The sequence below is a fragment of the Alligator sinensis genome, unplaced genomic scaffold (genome assembly GCF_000455745.1).
Source record: "Alligator sinensis unplaced genomic scaffold, ASM45574v1 scaffold647_2, whole genome shotgun sequence".
Lineage (NCBI taxonomy): Eukaryota > Metazoa > Chordata > Crocodylia > Alligatoridae > Alligator > Alligator sinensis.
Window position 1 is genome coordinate 4,115,194 of NW_005841832.1, and position 14,023 is coordinate 4,129,216.

Below are 14,023 nucleotides of genomic sequence, written 5' to 3' on the forward strand. Positions count from 1 at the left end.
GAAAAGGATCTTGGAGTCATCATTGATGCCACAATGAACATGGGCCGACAAAGTGGGGACGCAGTCAGGAAGGCCAACCATACCTTGTTGTGCACCCACAGATGCATCTCAAGCAGGTCCAAGGAGGTGATCCTCCCCCTCTATGCGACACTGGTCAGGCCACAGCTGGAGTACTGCGTCCAGTTCTGGGCGCCGCACTTCTGGAGGAATGTGGCCAATATGGAGAGGGTCCAAAGGAGGGCCACCCGCGTGATCAGGGGTCAGCAGGGTAGGCCCTACAAGGAGAGGCTGAGGGACCTGAACCTGTTCAGCCTCCAAAAGAGAAGGCTGAGGGGGGATCTAGTGGCAGTCTACAAACTAGTCAAGGGGGACCAGCAGGCATTGGGAGAGTCCCTGTTCCCCCGAGCACTCCCGGGAGTTACAAGAAACAACGGACACAAGCTAGCGAAGTGTATTTCAGGCTAGACATTAGGAGGCACTACTTCACTGTCAGGGTGGCTAGGACCTGAAACCAACTTCCAAAAGAAGTGGTGCTGGCTCCTACACTGAGGTCTTTAAAAAAAGGGTGGATGAACACCTGGCCGGGGTCGTTTGACCCCAGTACACTTTCCTGCCATGGCAGGGGGGCAGACTTGATGATCCAGTCAGGTCCCCTCTGACCCTACCAACTATGAAATATGAAACCCAATCACAGAGGACATCTGATCCTGTCACAGGCAGGTCATGTCCTAAACAGGTTTCGGGTCCTTGCCTGAGCCCTTGTGGTGGAGTCCCCAATATATCCAGCCCCACTGCCTGCCAGGGCAGCTGGCTGGGGCCTAGCCCCCTCATGCTATGGCTCAGCAGCTCCCTGCCCTGATACTTGACCCCGTGTCCCTCATGGGGGTGGGGGCTGTGGATGGCGCATGCTGAGGTGGGGTGATACCCCCTGCAGGGATAAAGCCATCTCAGGACTGGGAGAGCAGGAGCCTGGAGGTGTTCACATAACTCAGCGATCAGCCCTGTACCTGCACGACTCAGCATGTGTTGGGGCTTGTATTTAATGAGAGTGAGAGACAACAGATGCTCAGTGTCTGGGGAAGGTTCTGGCCCGCCAGCACCTGGGTCCTGACTACTGTATGCGTTGCCAGAGAGGGGACAGCCCTGAGAACAAACCCCTAAGCCCCCCACCCAGCTGCTTCCTCTGAGGCAAACCCTGCCCTGCCTTGAATCTGCAGGGGCTGCTGACCTATCCCGATGAGCTAGCCCCCACTGTTCCGCTCCTGGATGTCTCCTTTGCAGAGCCTTAGGGTTCAAGAGAGAGCCTGGCTCTGAGCATCAGCCCATCAGCAAGAGACCCTCTGAGGGCATGGTTGTTACTGAAGCTAGGAGAAGGGAGGCTGAGCCCAGTCCCTCATTTCTCCGTACCAGCTCCATGGGGTCACTGGCATACAACCAGTAACTCCACTCCACTATGGGATGATAGTCACAGGGGTAGCTCCCTCCATCATCCCACCTCATCCCATCTATTTGGCACTGGTGAGGCCACATCTGGAGTACACCTGGCCACATATGTGCCAGGTTTTGAGCCCCCTGCTACAAAAAGGATGGGGACAAATTGGAAAGGGTCCTGTAGAGGACAAGGAAAATGGTTAGGGGGCTGGGGCACATGACTTACAAGGAGAGGCTGAGGGAACTGGTCTTATTCAGTCTGAAAAGAGAAGACTGAGGGGAAATTTAATAACATCCTTCAACTACCTGAAGGGTGGTTCCACAGAGGATGGAGCTAGGCTGTTCTCAGTGGTGGCAAATAACAGAACAAGAAGCAATGGGCTCAAGTTGCAGCAAGGAAAGTTTAGGTTAGATATTAGGAAAAACTCTCTCACCAGAAGGGTAGTAAAACACTAGAATAGGTTACCCAGAGAGGTTGTGGAATCTCCACCCTTGGATGTTTTTTTAAGGCCCAGCTTGATAAAGCCTTGGCTGGGATGAGATAGTTGGGGATAGTCCTGCATTCAGCCAGGGGTTAGACTAAATGACATCCTGAGGTCCCTTCCAACCCTAATTTTCTATGATTTTTGTCATGAGAAATTCAGCCATCTCCCCCTCAGGCACCAGGTGTACCAGGCTCCCTTGAGTGCCACGCCCCACTGAGGATTGCAGAGATTGGGGGCGGGGGGAGTTAAAGGTATTCTTGTCCTGCTTGCAGAGAGCTAGGAATTACATGGGGCAGACATAACTCTGACCCTTTGATCTTGTCTGACTGTCCATCATTCTGCCCCCTTGGACTCTGCCCTATGCCCTCTCCGGCCTGTGCCCTGTCTGCCTCTTGGTCTCTGGATGCAGCTGCTACTACTGTTTTTACCCATGAGTAGCTCCGGTCCTAGCAGCTGGAGGGACCGCGATGCTGCCTGTGCCCTGCCACCTCAGGACAGACTTCTGTGGGACCCCACTTGAAACCTCTGACCACTCTAACACGGATTCATTTACAATTACCCTCTGGGCTTGCCACTCCAGAGTCAGTTACAACTATAGATTCATAGATTCATAGAGGTTAGGGTCGGAAGGTACCTCAATAGATCATCGAGTCCGACCCCCTGCATAGGCAGGAAAAAGAGTGCTGGGTCTAGATGACCCCAGCTAGATGCTTATCTAACCTCCTCTTGAAGACCCCCAGGGTAGGGGAAAGCACCACCTCCCTTGGGAGCCCGTTCCAGACCTTGGCCACTCGAACTGTGAAGAAGTTCTTCCTAATGTCCAATCTAAATCTGCTCTCTGCTAGCTTGTGGCCGTTATTTCTTGTAACCCCCGGGGGTGCCTTGGTGAATAAATACTCACCAATTCCCTTCTGTGCCCCTGTGATGAACTTATAGGCAGCCACAAGGTCGCCTCTCAACCTTCTCTTGCGGAGGCTGAAAAGGTCCAGGTTCTCTAGTCTCTCCTCGTAGGGCTTGGTCTGCAGGCCCTTAACCATACGAGTAGCCCTTCTCTGGACCCTCTCCAGGTTATCCGCATCCCTCTTGAATTGTGGCGCCCAGAATTGCACGCAGTACTCCAACTGCGGTCTGACCAGCGCCCGATAGAGGGGAAGTATCACCTCCTTGGACCTATTCATCATGCATCTGCTGATGCACGATAAAGTGCCATTGGCTTTTCTGACGGCTTCGTCGCACTACCGACTCATGTTCATCTTGGAGTCCACTAGGACTCCAAGATCCCTTTCCACTTCCGTGCATGAATTGATTCAGACCTTTTTATTGCTCCCCTGATTTGATTTGGAGATTTGGCCACCAAATCAGACTGAATCAAATCAGCATCTGAAGCTTCGCACAGCCCTAGTAACTAGCATTGCCATGCAGTAGTGTCCTGGTGTTAAAGGAGCAGGTCAATTATTGAATTAGCCAGCCTGTGGTGGCAGAGTGGTCTGTACCAAATGCCAGCTATAAATCTGCAGCCCAACTCTAGCTGGCTGTAAACTTTGATTAGCATACCAAAATCACAAATTCACTACGGGTGTATACAATTACAAGCTTTATTTAATTGAATAATGTCAAACAGGTAAGTAACATCCATAAAATAGTTAAACAAATCTCCCCAAACTTTAACCACGCCTCTGCTACTCACTGGTCAGGCACGATCTGCCTGCCACGAACCTGTGCTGGTTTCCCCTCAGCGTAATTTGTCCTGCCAGACTCTTGCAAATGTGAGCCTTGATAATTTTTTCAAAGACTTTGCCAAGGATGGAGGTGAGACTGACTATGGCTATGGAGCCAGTTGACTATGGATCCAGTCATCTACTACAACTGTGGGGTTGTCATAGTTTTGTCTAGTGCACATTTCTTCAATTTGTTTATGAAACAAAGTCATGTGGGACTTTGTCAAAATGCCTTGCTGAAGTCATAGAATCATAGAATTATAGGAAAGCAGAGCTAGAAGGGACCTCCAGAGGTCACATCTAGTCCAGCTCCCTGCCTGAGGCAGAATCACCCCTATCTAAACCATCCCCTACAAATCCATAATCTAAATCATAAATGGCACATGCCCATGGCAGTTGGAGGGGCACGGCAGCAGAAGCCCAGTGACGGTAAGCGGGAGAGCTCCAGCAGACACCACCAGCAGTGTTGGTGGCGGCCAGCGGGAATCACAGACTGCCCGTAGACACTGCCAGCGGCGGCAGGGTGGCGAGCAGCAACCACCCACAAGCACTGCTGACAGTGTCGGCAGCACCTTTTTGCAGGGGGTGCACCCATGTACACCCCTACGCGCCGCCCCTTATCTAAACTCTTTGTAAAATTACTGTCAACCCTGACACAGCACAAGACATAACACTTATGCCTGCCACAGGGAAAGCAGGGGGACCACAGAGGCCAACATCCTGCTTCTATATAAAAGGTTGTTAAAATACGCTCAAGGGATCCCAGGTAGAGGCCACACCCCTGCTATAGAGGAAGGCAAAAACCTACAGTTCATACCAATCTGACCATAGGATAAAATTATTTCCTGACCCCAGCTATGGCAATTAGTCTGATCCTAAGTAGAGGGGCAAGGCCCTCAAGCCAGGAACCTCCAGCTTTAAGTCCCAGAAGGAGCACTGACAGAGCCCAGTCAAAATCCCCAGCCTATACACTATATTCATGGCATTCCCATCACACATCCAACTAGTTATCTTGCCAAAGAAGGATATTAAGTTTGTTTGGCACAAATTGTTCTTAGTAAATTCTTGCTGGCTGCTCATGATCAACCTTTCTTTCTCCAAATGCTTGTAAATAGGTCTACCCCATCTTTGACATCTCCATGCTAAACCTATCTACAGAGAACCTATTTCTGGGCCACTCCACTCTACCCCTCTCTCACCTTTGCTGTTCCAGGAACAGAAGGAATTCATAATCAAAGAAATCCTTGACAGACGGAAGGTACAGAGGAAGCTCCAGTATCTGATGAACTGGAAAGGTAACAGATTGGTGGACAGCTTATGGGAACCCTTGATAAAACATGCATACCCCCAACTTAGTTCAAGTGTTCCATCAAGTTAGGACCACACGGATTCAAACCAAAGGAAGCAGGGCCAGCAGGCAGAGGCTGGGTCCTCAGTGCCATCCACCAGCCCCAGCCCCAGCCTGGTACCTCCCATAAGGACATTAATGAGGAGTCGGGTGACCAGGAGGAACCTATAGGCACCACCAGCCTCTGAGAAGAGAGCTATAAAACCTCTCCTACTTCCTGTGGGACTTGTCCCAGCAACTTAGTTTGTGCGTGTGCTCCTTGGACTCTGGGCCTTTGCTCCTGCCTGATCCCAGCCTTACCACAATCCCTGCCCCTGCTCTGTTTGGACCTCCTGACTTTGATCTACCTTCTGCTCTGACTATGATACTGCCTCAACCCTTGGCTTTTTCAGGCTGCAACTGGTACCTGGTGTGACTGTGGTTCACCTACAGTAATTCATTGAGTGATTTCATATATTTTGGTCTATCCTGACACAGGCCCATCCAGAGAAGTTTGGTTCCAAAGCATCCGGAGGTTGCCCTAGGACGTGGGGTACTGCAATGAGCCCACATCAGAGCCCTGAATCCAGCCAGTCCCAATCAGAGGTTCAAGGCAGTTCATCCCCTGAGGCTGTAGGGCAACAGGCAACACCTGCAGTGACACCCTCTTGTCCCCAGTGCCTTGGGCCCAGCTGTTCTTAGAGGGACAACTAGGGAGGCTATGGGTGGATCTAGGGACCTTGCTACATGTTAAAATTAAAACTGGGTAGACACCAGCTAGAGAGTTTTTGCTCAGTTTCAAGCTCTAACTTTATAGTTTGTTGGCTCTTTTTGTAGCTGGATAGACATTGTTATCATGTAATAATTACTTTTGCATGTGTGGCTGGGCTAAATTTATTGTGCGATTAACCAGTTAAGTGTATAATATATGTAATGCGTAGCAGGGCCCTAGGATTTTGAATAGGGGGGTGTGTATGGTTGACACATCATCATATGTAACTTGTATTTTTCTCCAGTTAAAAAGAAACTAGAAGCTTTACTAATAAGCTAGGTCCCTTGCGCTGTATTATTCAATTTAAGACAAAAGCAAAAGTTTAAGGTGAAAGTAACTGTACCGGAATGTGCACTGATTTATGATATTATATATAAACATAAAGAAAACCACAAGAAACCAAGCAAAAATGGTCAAAATAGTAAAAAATGTACAGTTAAATGTATGGATCTTACTCAAATTCATAAACAAAATCTCATCTTCTTGAGTATCTTGACAGTGCCTCCAATACATCACTGTCAGTCATTTCTACACCTGAGTTAATGTTGCTATACCTGAATACAGGTGTTTAACTAGAGCTAAAAAGTCTGCAGGGCTGCAGAATAGAAGAGAAACCTTACTAGGAATGACAAACAGACAGCAAAACTGCAAGAGAAAGGATAGTTTGAGTAGTGGAACATCAAGACCATTGAAAAGGAGACTTTTCCCAGCATCTTTCCCAGGATCGGGCTCCCCCTGCACCAGCAATAAGGAGTGATGGGATATAATGGGCAATCTCACAGTCCCACCTCCTGCCATGCACATGGGGCATGGCAGGAGGAACAACTGTATGGATCGTGCATTAGATCCAATCACACCTTTACCTGCCCATGTAGAGGAGGTCTTAGTCCTGAGTGTAGTTTTGACTTGATGTTTGTCACAGAGTAGATCTATTCACAGAGGCATATGCGCTTGTGTATGTGGATTGACATCCTTGATGCAAAGGATTTTATTGCTGGATAGATTTCTCCCAGGTATCAGTAAAATCCATGAATCCTAACTAGTGAGAACTTATCCTTCAGCACAGCAGTACACTGAAGAGCAGTGAGCTCTATCTGCAGCTCCTGAGAGGGCCCATTTTCCACAGGAACAGAGAACAATGTGCCTAAAAATGTTGAACTCTGTTTCGTGGCCCCAAAAGCCAGAGAACTTGTCCTGAAATTCATGCCTAAATCTTGACCACATACTTCTCCAAGCTCTCACCATTTTCAATCCCAGTGACATTGAGCAGTGACTTCAAAGTGGGGAAATGTGCTATGTTGCACTGAGAGCTGCGTCTCCCAAAGAGAAGGCTTCATTTCAAAGGCATGAACACTGCTGCAAATGACCCTGCTTTCTTGTGCTTAGAGTGTTGAGATGCCCTGTTATATCCACTAAGTTTTAGGCTGTGGCGTGGGTGCTCATCCCTGTCTTGCCACCTCCTCAGCTGGGTGTTGGGGTGGACAAACGTGGTCAGAACCCGATATCTGGGCCTACCCACCACCCACTCCCCGCAACCAGGGTTGTCAACCAGGCTCAGCTGGCCCTTTACCCCTTCTCATAAAAAACCCATGACCTGGAAAAGGAAATGTCTGGGCATTAAAGTTCAATCTTGTACACAGGCTGCCTCACCCATGGCTTGTGCACTGGCTCTCTGATGGATCCTCTGGCTAACTGACTTGGCTTGCCCCAAGCTTGGCCTGACCCTTTGGCTCCCTAAACCACCCCTAGTTTGAGCTCCCAGATACCTGACCTGGCTGATCTCCTGACCCCACACTTTGCCCAACCCTCTAGATCTCTGACTCAGTTCCCCAGATGGAACTTTTGGCATCTGGACTTTATCTCTGCACACTCTTCTCAGATCTTGGTTGCTTCTTCTGACCCTGGGTGACTCCTAGACCAGGCCGCTCATGCCCTAGCATGACAAGAAAAGAAGTTCCTGCAGCCATTTTTTATTTTGCATTCAGACATAGGGTTTTCATTCTCCTTGCTCACAAATGTTCAATGTCACGTGCAGTTCAAAGAAGCATTTGAAGACAGCCTCACAACTCAGCCAGTGCACTTCACTGTAAAACGGCAGTCCATGCTGAAAGCTGCCTTCTGCCAAAAGCTGGTTAAACTGCTGATGGCTGAGGGCCCTGACTAGAGTGAAGTTCACCCTTTTCTACCACCATCTTCATCATGTGATTTTTGCTCAGTTTTGGCACAGAGAGCTTCCTGGTGCTTTTTTTCATTGCATTCTACACAAAACTCATGGCCACCCTAGATCAACACTGCACTCTGCTGTTGAGTTTCACCACATGTCCTGCCTCCCTTCCCACCATGAGCCTCATCTGTTGCAGCACTCACTGCCCTTTCTAGTCCACACTTAATTTGTCCAAAGCTGTGTTTACACTGTTGAAAATGTTCTGTCCTTACATCAGCCTGAACTCCATTAATTAATTGGTCACATTCATATCTTAATTCCCCAAACAAACACTGCTAGCTGTGCAACCTCACTCACACAATCTGTGATTCTATCAGTTGCTATTGAAAAAGAAGGAAATGTCTTTGCCTTGTTCTGTAGCTGACTGCAAATTATCAGATAAGTCACAGATTCCACTGTTGTTCTTGAGAGGCTAATGTTGGCAAAAGCTTGCCACTTCTCTGGGCGCACAGTGTCTGTAGCCTTCACCATACATTTCTTTAAGATCTCTCCCTCAGCAAAGGGCTTTCAAAAACAGCTATTCCTTAGGAAAGGGCATAGCTAAGCCTCACTGCTCCATTGCTTACATATCACATTTGTGTGAGGATAGATGGTTGCTTTTCCACTGACTGTTCTAATTCGCTCAGGTTGCCTTTACGCAGCTTCCCAGTAAACTTGTCATACTTGACACCATGACATGACTCATAATGTCTTTAACATTGTGTTCTTTGGAAACAGTCATGGCTTGCTTATAAATCATGCACACAGGCTTTCCATTCCCATCTATGAAGTATGAGAGCTTCCATTTCTCTTGGAACACATGGCACTGCTTGTCTACATTTCTTTTCACCCATAATATCTCACGTACAGTTAATCCGAGTATAAAAGATGTGATGCTTCTTACACTCGCTTATTATGCAACAGATAACTAATAATATTGTTACAACGTATGTCTTGTAAATAACAACATTACCATTGCATTTTCAAACACATTTTATTCCAACCACGTTTATGCACATTCACCTCACACATATCCAGTCTCAGCACTTTGCCACTGACCACCAGCTTGTGAACAACAACCTGTTGCATTTAGCCACTATATATCATGCTTGGCTATTTATCTAAATGTCTACAATATTACAGTGCTCTTTCTTCTCAAAAGATATCTTTACTGCCACCTCTCTGGTGTTTTCATTTCTAGCTATATTAACAGGGGATAGAGAATAGGCAAAACATAGGAAGGAGAAGAGAGAGACTGAGAGACTGAAAGGCAAAGACCAAGACAAGCTCCTTATCAGCAAGTACTAACACAAAACAAAAGAGGAAGGAATCCAAAAAGGGAGAATGATGAAGACAAGACAAAGAGCCGGCGTAGACTGGGGGTGAGCTCTGTGGCTGTGACCTAGGTTAACAAAGAGCACTATCATCTGATTTAGTGAGGAACAAGAATGAAGCCACCTTCAACTCTTATTTTAATATTACACTCCTGGAAGGTGCTGAGCTTGCAAAAGGAAATGCCAGGAAAAGACAGGGGGTTGGATGACCCACCCCTGCAGCCTGTATCCAGCCCCTGACCTCTGTGGTTTTGTGTAATGAAGAAACAGAGATGTAAGGATTCTGGCTCTTTAAGAGGCTTGCACAAAGGAGTCATGTTGCTTGGAGAGACCTGGTTGTGGGCAGTTGGTTAGGAATAGGGGCTCTAGGCAGCTGGATGTTAGAGCTGGATCCCTGTTCCATCCCTCTCCTTCAGTTTATTTCTTAGTGAAGTTAAGCTGTCCTTGAAAGTCAATAACAGCTCCTCTACTGAACCCACAAACAGCATATTTCATAGGTCTCCTTCCTTTGTGGCATACAACATTTCTCAATATTATCCTGTGAATTCACTGGACTGCATGATTTAATCTTCTTCAGACATGAGCATGTTCTCAAGAACCCATGCCTCTTCCCCAACAATATGCAAGAATGTTGATGACTTCATGTTATCAGGTTTGATCACTACCCCTTTGGCCCCAAAATAGAGTTCAGATCTCTATTGGAAAATTTCCAGTATTCCTGACAAAAGCAGGCTGGACAGATGTGGCTACATGTCCATTTAGCTTCTTGTTCTCCTTCCAACTGCCTAGCTATGGTTTCATCCATATAACATACAGTGATTCTTGGTTTCAATAAATATGGTACACAATGAATGAGAAGAACGAAACCACAGATGTTAATTATGGAGTATCAGGCAACCTCTGCAGGTCCTTCATCTCCGCTAAGGGACCATCTCCCAATTCCCAACTTGTCTAAATTAGAGAGCGTTTCTAAATTATAACTTTCTATGGCCACATAACACACTAGTCTTCATTGTCCTGTGCTGGTATACATGCACATCTCTTTTCTCTTGTATACTGCTTGCATTAGTGGAATGAACAGCAACATGCCTGTAGATTCTTCTTCACTCGGCACTTCTGACACCATGTAATGATCTTTGTAAGTCCATGAGATAACAGATGTTGAATAAGGAAGAAACAAAGTCTTCTATTAATAGTCACAGAGAACAGCTTCAAACTGAAACTTTCAACTTTTCCTGTTCACCTCCCAATTCCCAAATTCACAACACAGATAAGGGACTCTTTCTAAATTCAGACTCACTTATATCATTCACTATACTGCATTATGGAAGGCAGAAGTCCTACTCCAGGCTGATCGGATATATCAGGCAAGCCAGGACCCCAAGCTAAGTTGGCCATGGGAAAAGGTCAGGGCACCTGAGGCAGCTCATTGCACCTTCTCAGATTCTCCCTATAGTTGGCATCTCAGACATGAGACTGAGATCTTGTTCAGTGGCGACGTATAGGGGGGTGCACGTGCACCCCTGAAAGCGCTGGTGCACCCCCTAACAGGCTGTGCTCCCAGCTTAGGTAATGGGCAGGGTGGGCAGGCAAGAGCACTGGTGCCACCCTGCGAGCACCAGCCAGGGAGTGGGAGCGCAAGATGTAGCACTGCGGCCACTTCCGGGAGTGCCACGGCCACTTCTGGGAGCACCGCGGCCGCTTCCTGGTCAGTAAGTTTTGCCGTGAGGGGACCCCCCTCCCTCCCCTGGTCAGCGAGATCGGCCGCAGAGGGTGCCCTCCCCGCCCCCCCAGTCGCTGACTGGTCACTGGGGGGTGGGGGGCACGTGCCCTCCCTGACTAAGGTGGCACCAGTCGCCCATGATCTTGTTCCTTACAGGCAGCAATTGGAGCTAACCACATAAGAGGAAGTGGTTTGCTGATTGTAGCAGGCTGTGCCACTTCTCTAACCCCCAGCTGAATTTTGGCTGCTTCCCATTGAGAAATTACTGTTCTGGGAAAGAAACAGACTGAAGTAATTGCCATCTTCCCAGAGCTGCAGCCCAGCTTACTTCCTCCTTCAGGCACACCAGGCTATGAGGCTGGCTAGAGCTGGGGACCAGGGTGTTGGTAGGAGCATGGAGAGCCCTTTGCTGCCCCCATCATGGGGTCTGTTCTCACTGTTCTTCTCCTGGGTGAGTATGGGAGACAGCCAGCATGTGTGTCCTTGTAGGATATGGGGTCCCCCAGTTCCTGCACTTGGAGTCCCTCAGTTTCAGCAGTATCTATGTGGCTGGTCCCCTGAGAATTCAGCGACAATACAACATTTCTGGTCCAGGCTCTGGTAACTAATGAGCTGTCTCCCTGCAGGCTGTTGGCTGGCTGGGCACCATGGGATGCAGAGTCATGAGTATGATCTAAGGAGTGGAGGGAAGGGGAACTATGTCCTGAGTATGATCTAAGGAGTGGAGAGAAGGGGAACTATGCCCTGATCCTTCCCCACCAAGCCCAGCTCCTCTGACTTGCCCTGGAAACTTGGCCCCTCTCTAATCAGCCCCATAAGGCATGACCCTGGAGGATAGGAAGCAGTGCGGGTGAGGGTCAGGCTGTGTTTGTGCTTCTGTAACACCAGGCAGCCGCAAGCCTTGCCCCAGCCCTCTGGAGTCAGGTGTCATGTGAACATAGCAGGAAGAAACAGCCACAATCCCGGGCACTGTCAGCGCAGAGCCTGCAGATGAGCAGGGACATGGCAGCAGAGAGGAGGGCATCACTGGGTTCAGCCACTACTAGGAGAGGGGGAGCTAAGCTGGGCAATGGATTTTGTTCTGGTTGCACCAGGAGGCCCAGCAGTCATGGATCCTGCTCCAAGACCAGCGGGGCTGAATCCCATAGCTGCAGAGTCCTCCCAGCTCAGGCTCCTCCACAGCATTCAGCCATGGCTGCAGCGTAAGGCAGCCCCTCCAGAAGCTGACACCACATGGGCAAGAACAGCAGCAGGAGTTGCACCCAAAGTCCGAGCAGGGCATAGACCAGGGAGGGCACAGGGCAGAGCCCTAGGGGAGCTAGAGTGAGACAGATGTATGGGATCAGGGAGTTGAGCTTATATCTTCCCAGTGTAAATCTTATCTCTTCCTGTCAAAGCAAAGCGAGAATACCCCAAGTCCCTGATCTCTGCCATCCCCAGCCACATTGGGGTGGGGGGGGAAGGTCACCATTCGCTGCAAGCCTTTGTACCCACACATGAAGTTCTATAGACCATCTGCAGCAGGAGGTGCCTAGGAGGAACGTTGCTGAATTTCCCATTACCAATGTTAGATGGGAAGATGGAGGAAGATACACCTGTGCCTATCACCTCATAATGAATGAGAACCGCTGGTCATATCTTAGTGACCCTGTGGAGCTTGTGGTGAGAGGTGAGGACCCTGCTTAGTATTCCCACTACAAGCCCTGCACCCAGCTAGACCCTTGGGAAGCCCCTCCCTATCTCTCAAGGAGGCCCCGGAGGATGAGTTTGCTGGTGTCCAGGGGGTTCAGATGCTGCAGTGCTGAGTGTCAGAGACCACCCTGAGGCAGTGAGTTGTTCCTTCTTTAGGGGCAGTAAACAAGGTAGGACCTGTGAGGATGGACAGAAATGCTGAGCAGGGGACCATTCTCTCAGCCCTGCATCTCCTGAGCCCTGTTTGCAGGGCTGGGTTCTGGGCCTCCAAGGAGACTGGGGTCGCAGGGAGAGTCTTTTCCTAGAGGCCCCTGTCTTTGCCCTGTGGCTCAGCTCACAGAGCAAGGATGAGGCTGCGTGACTGTGCAGGTCCATGTCTCACCACCTCTCTCCCACACAAATCCCAACTATCCCAGACCCAGAATCTCTCTCAGCTCCAGTTGACTGATTGCCCCAGGACAAGATGTCACCATCCACTGCGCCTGTCAGTGTCGGCACCGGGACCTGAAGTTCTTCCTGCACAAGGCTGGAGCTCAGGAGATGCTGCAGCCTATGAAAACTATAGGGGACCTGGCTGAGTTCTTCATCCCCAGCATGACCTGGGAGCACAGAGGGAGCTACAGCTGCAGCTACTGCCCCCAGGGTGAACTATATATCTTGTCATACCCCAGCAACACTGTGGAGATTGTGGTGACAGGTGAGGGGCCTGGCTAGGGACCTCCACCCACAGCCAGGCACTCAGCCAGGGCCCCAAGCACCAGTGAACTGGCTGTTCAGAGCTGTCCACAACCCCTGGAAATGGCACAGAAAGCCAAAAGGAGGGTTCCCAATTTTATACAAAAAATGCTGGGGATTAGAATCACAAGCCAATGAGGTAGGGAGAAGTAAACAGGATACAGGTAGATAAATATTAACATTAAAGAACATACACTTAGAAGCTGAATAACAGATAACACCTCCAGGCTCCTGCTCTCCCAGTCCTGAGATGGCTTTATCCCTGCAGGGGGTATCACCCCACCTCAGCATGCGCCATCCACAGCCCCCACCCCCATGAGGGACACGGGGTCAAGTATCAGGGCAGGGAGCTGCTGAGCCATAGCATGAGGGGGCTAGGCCCCAGCCAGCTGCACTGGCAGGCAGTGGGGCTGGGTATATTGGGGACTCCACCACAAGGGCTCAGGCAAGGACCCGAAACCTGTTTAGGACATGACCTGCCTGTGACAGGATCAGATGTCCTCTGTGATTGGGTTTCATATTTCATAGTTGGTAGGGTCAGAGGGGACCTGACTGGATCATCAAGTCTGACCCCCTGCCATGGCAGGAAAGTGTCCTGGGGTC

The 14,023-nt window shown here is 49.3% G+C and overlaps 1 pseudogene; it reads left to right on the forward strand.

Moving 5' to 3' along the window:
- Nucleotides 1-3,719: 3,719 nt before the first annotated feature.
- Nucleotides 3,720-13,399, forward strand: LOC112548163 (annotated as a pseudogene).
- The last annotated feature ends 624 nt before the right edge of the window (nucleotides 13,400-14,023 follow it).